At 41.6% G+C, this 4,771-nt stretch overlaps 1 non-coding gene across 1 annotated transcript; it reads right to left on the reverse strand.

The window, feature by feature from the left end:
- Positions 1–835: 835 nt before the first annotated feature.
- Positions 836–907, reverse strand: TRNAD-GUC. Its single transcript has one exon. It is a non-coding gene; the product is annotated as a tRNA-Asp (tRNA).
- Between the last annotated feature and the right edge of the window lie 3,864 nt (positions 908–4,771).

Consider the following 4,771-nt stretch of genomic DNA (forward strand, 5'->3'; position numbering starts at 1 on the left):
TTCAGTTATTGCATGACAGTTGATAGTGAATGTTATATGATGTTTTGATTTTTATCTTCAATGTTGAGAATGTTGTTTCAATTAGCATATGTGATGAATGTTGATGCTGTTAACATGTTTTTCATGAACTAAGTTACTGCAGCTAAGGCTCAGATGAAGCCTTAGTGCATTGTTGGATGATGAATTGCTAGGTTAGAGCCTTAATGCTTGTTTTTCTTGAGCAATGGTAGAGATTAGTGCTCATCTGTGTGCTTGTGATTGATTGTACTGTCAAAAGACAGTCAATGCTAGGAGCACATTAGTTGAGCAAGCTGATTTTCTTTCCATTCCAATTGTATGCTTAGGGTCTTAATTTCAACCTAGAACTACATTGTTTGGCTAGGACACCAAGGTGGATTCTAAGCCATTAGCTTAGCCACAATTCCTTTTTTCAGTCACTTACAATTCCAGCTCTGCTTTTATTCACTGCTTAGTTACTTTCCTTTACTGTTTTGCTTAGTTCTTGCATTTTGAAGCTGTGTGCACTGAAGTCAGTGCACAATCTCACCCCTGCCCTTGGCTTACAGCCTTGGTTCCTTGCTGTTGTTATTTTATATCATCTGCCATCTAATCCTTGCTGTGCTGCCATCTTGTGTTAACTGTTTTAGTTCTTTGTATCTGCCTTCATCCATCACTGCTCACTGCCATAGTGCTTTGCACCCATTGATAGCTTAGGAAAATTCTTGTATGCTCCCGCTCCCTGTGGACTAACTCTTTCTTATCCCTATATTATAAAGCTTGACCTTGTATACTTGCAAGTTTAGTGTGTAACCCCATTTCCGCACCAAGTTTTTGGCGCCGCTGCCGGGGATCGAACCCGGGTCACCCGCGTGACAGGCGGGAATACTTACCACTATACTACAACGACTACCACCAACTCCACCATCTCCATCATTACCCGACACGACCCATCCCCCTAATTCGAAGCGCTTTAACCTATCTCACCAACTCACCTAGGTGAGGGTTGATAAAACACCTCAAATTAGGGAGCAATTGTAGCAATTAGGAGCAGGAGAAGAACCGAGAGAGGCAGAGAAGACATGGGGCGACGTCAATTCAAAGTTTTGGTGAGTAAATTTCGGAGATTGAAAACCCTAATTTCAATTCTAGGGTTTCGGAAAAATTTGGTATTTGGTGATATAAATAGGGGGTGATGTAGAGGGGTAGAGGGGGATGATGTCTGGACTAGCCAGAAAAACATTTTGTTCTGTTTTATTCCACAATTTCAATTTCAGTTATTGCATGACAGTTGATAGTGAATGTTATATGATGTTTTGATTTTTATCTTCAATGTTGAGAATGTTGTTTCAATTAGCATATGTGATGAATGTTGATGCTGTTAACATGTTTTTCATGAACTAAGTTACTGCAGCTAAGGCTCAGATGAAGCCTTAGTGCATTGTTGGATGATGAATTGCTAGGTTAGAGCCTTAATGCTTGTTTTTCTTGAGCAATGGGAGAGATTAGTGCTCATCTGTGTGCTTGTGATTGATTGTACTGTCAAAAGACAGTCAATGCTAGGAGCACATTAGTTGAGCAAGCTGATTTTCTTTCCATTCCAATTGTATGCTTAGGGTCTTAATTTCAACCTAGAACTACATTGTTTGGCTAGGACACCAAGGTGGATTCTAAGCCATTAGCTTAGCCACAATTCCTTTCTTCAGTCACTTACAATTCCAGCTCTGCTTTTATTCACTGCTTAGTTACTTTCCTTTACTGTTTTGCTTAGTTCTTGCATTTTGAAGCTGTGTGCACTGAAGTCAGTGCACAATCTCACCCCTTCCCTTGGCTTACAGCCTTGGTTCCTTGCTGTTGTTATTTTATATCATCTGCCATCTAATCCTTGCTGTGCTGCCATCTTGTGTTAACTGTTTTAGTTCTTTGTATCTGCCTTCATCTATCACTGCTCACTGCCATAGTGCTTTGCACCCATTGATAGCTTAGGAAAATTCTTGTATGCTCCCGCTCCCTGTGGACTAACTCTTTCTTATCCCTATATTATAAAGCTTGACCTTGTATACTTGCAAGTTTAGTGTGTAACCCCATTTCCACACCAAGTTTTTGGCACTCATCAAATAATTTGGCACTCATCAAATAATTTGAGTCCCAAAGAAAAAGAAAAAGAAAAAGAAAATAAAGGAAAAATAAAAATTATTACAATCCCAACTAAATAATTAAATTAATTATTACAAGCCCGAATTTGAATTTAAATGAGGCCCAAGTGGGTTAACTCATGGGTTAGGCTTACTTGATTTTTGGAGGGAAGCCCAAAAATAGGCTTTTGGTCCCCTTTTTAGTTGCACAGCCCAGTTGGGCTTTAGGATCGTCCTTAGCAGCTCACGCTCAAGCCCAGCAACAACAGGTGGAACAGAGCCCAGCAGCAGCAGCAACGAAGCCCAGCTCACAGAAGACCACGAGCCCAGCAACAAAAGAAGGCAGAGCCCAGCAGCTTCAGTTGGCAGCCCAGTTGCTTTGGCTTGGCAGCAGCAGGCTTGGTTCACCAGCAGCAGCAGCAGTAACAGCAGCAGCAACTCAGTGGCACCTGCAAGTGAACAAGAGTGCAATGATATCAGGAGACAGGTTCAAGCACAGCAAGGTAAGATGCAATTTTCAGCAGAGTATGCAGTGGTAGATGAAAGACAGCAAAGGAAATCAGCAGATGGCAGCACCACTCCCCGGCAGCGGCGCCAAAAACTTGGTGTGGAATGGAAAACACACAAAAACTCTTGCAAGTATACAAGGCCAAGTTTATAATATAGGGATAAGAAAGGGATCAGTCCACATGGAGTAGGAGTGCTTAAAAGAAGTTTTCCTAAGCTATCAATGGGTGCAAAGCACTATGGCAGTGAGCAGTGATGGATGAAGGCAGATACAAAGAACTAAAACAGTTAACACAAGATGGCAGCACAGCAAGGATTAGATGGCAGATGATATAAAATAACAACAGCAAGGAACCAAGGCTGTAAGCCAAGGGCAGAGGTGAGATTGTGCACTGACTTCAGTGCACGCAGCTTCAAAATGCAAGAACTAAGCAAAACAGTAAAGGAAAGTAACTAAGCAGTGAATAAAAGCAGAGCTGGAATTGTAAGTGACTGAAGAAAGGAATTGTGGCTAAGCTAATGGCTTAGAATCCACCTTGGTGTCCTAGCCAAACAATGTAGTTCTAGGTTGAAATTAAGACCCTAAGCATACAATTGGAATGGAAAGAAAATCAGCTTGCTCAACTAATGTGCTCCTAGCATTGACTGTCTTTTGACAGTACAATCAATCACAAGCACACAGATGAGCACTAATCTCTCCCATTGCTCAAGAAAAACAAGCATTAAGGCTCTAACCTAGCAATTCATCATCCAACAATGCACTAAGGCTTCATCTGAGCCTTAGCTGCAGTAACTTAGTTCATGAAAAACATGTTAACAGCATCAACATTCATCACATATGCTAATTGAAACAACATTCTCAACATTGAAGATAAAAATCAAAACATCATATAACATTCACTATCAACTGTCATGCAATAACTGAAATTGAAATTGTGGAATAAAACAGAACAAAATGTTTTTCTGGCTAGTCCAGAGATCATCCCCCTCTACCCCTCTACATCACCCCCTATTTATATCACCAAATACCCAATTTTTCCGAAACCCTAGAATTGAAATTAGGGTTTTCAATCTCCGAAATTTACTCACCAAAACTTTGAATTGACGTCGCCCCATGTCTTCTCTGCCTCTCTCGGTTCTTCTCCTGCTCCCAATCGCTACAATTGCTCCCTAATTTGAGGTGTTTTATCAACCCTCACCTAGGTCAGTTGGTGAGAGAGGTTAAAGCGCTTCGAATTAGGGGGATGGGTCGTGTCGGGTAATGATGGAGATGGTGGAGTTGGTGGTAGTTGGTGGTTGTGGAAGTGGAATAGGTGGTGGTACGGCAGGGTATGGTGGTTCTGTTGCAGAGAGGGGGAGAGGAAGACGAAGGTGGAGGTCGATATGGGTTAGGGTAGGGAGCTGTTTGGCTAGGTCATAGGGTTCGAGTATTAGTGTGTTAGGCGGGTGTATCAAGATGTGTGTACCACGAGCTGAAGCCGCTGGATATGGAGATGGTAGGTGGATCGGACGGCTAAGAAAGAAGCAGCTTGTAGCGACCGTAGGATGTAAAATACAACGAAGTCTACGGTGCGAGATTAGGTTAGGTGTTGTAGTGTTTAGCGGAATCATCGGGATTTGATGCACAGGCATAGGAGCGACCGTAGGATGCTGAAATGCTTCGATCTGACGGCTGAAATCCGAGACGGGCTTGGATACAGAAAATGGGTTTGGGTGAGGGTTTTGGGCCTTGGGTATGCCAGGCCCATGTCTTCTTTAAGAACAATTCTTCCTCTTCAAGCCCACTTCTAGCCTTTTGGTCTTGTGCACGACATTCTTCGCGTCTTCCTTGTGTAATTCCTCCCGTCTTTTCACTACTTTTCTTCTCTTTTCGCTCCGCAATTCATCCAAACTTTATTTATTACCTAAAAATGCAAAATTAAGTAAGAAAAATATTTATTCTTGAAAACAATGAAAATACAGAATATGGGATAAAATGTAGAATTACTGCGCAAAAGATGAGTTAAATGCCAACAAAAAGGGATAAAATTATACAATATTTGGCACTCATCAGTAACCAACCTCATGAAGATTCAGGAAATTGTCGCCAAGAATCAAATAGAGATAAAAACAACACAAAAGGAACTATGTGC

Source organism: Papaver somniferum, chromosome 7, assembly GCF_003573695.1.
Source record: "Papaver somniferum cultivar HN1 chromosome 7, ASM357369v1, whole genome shotgun sequence".
Taxonomy (NCBI): Eukaryota; Viridiplantae; Streptophyta; class Magnoliopsida; order Ranunculales; family Papaveraceae; genus Papaver; species Papaver somniferum.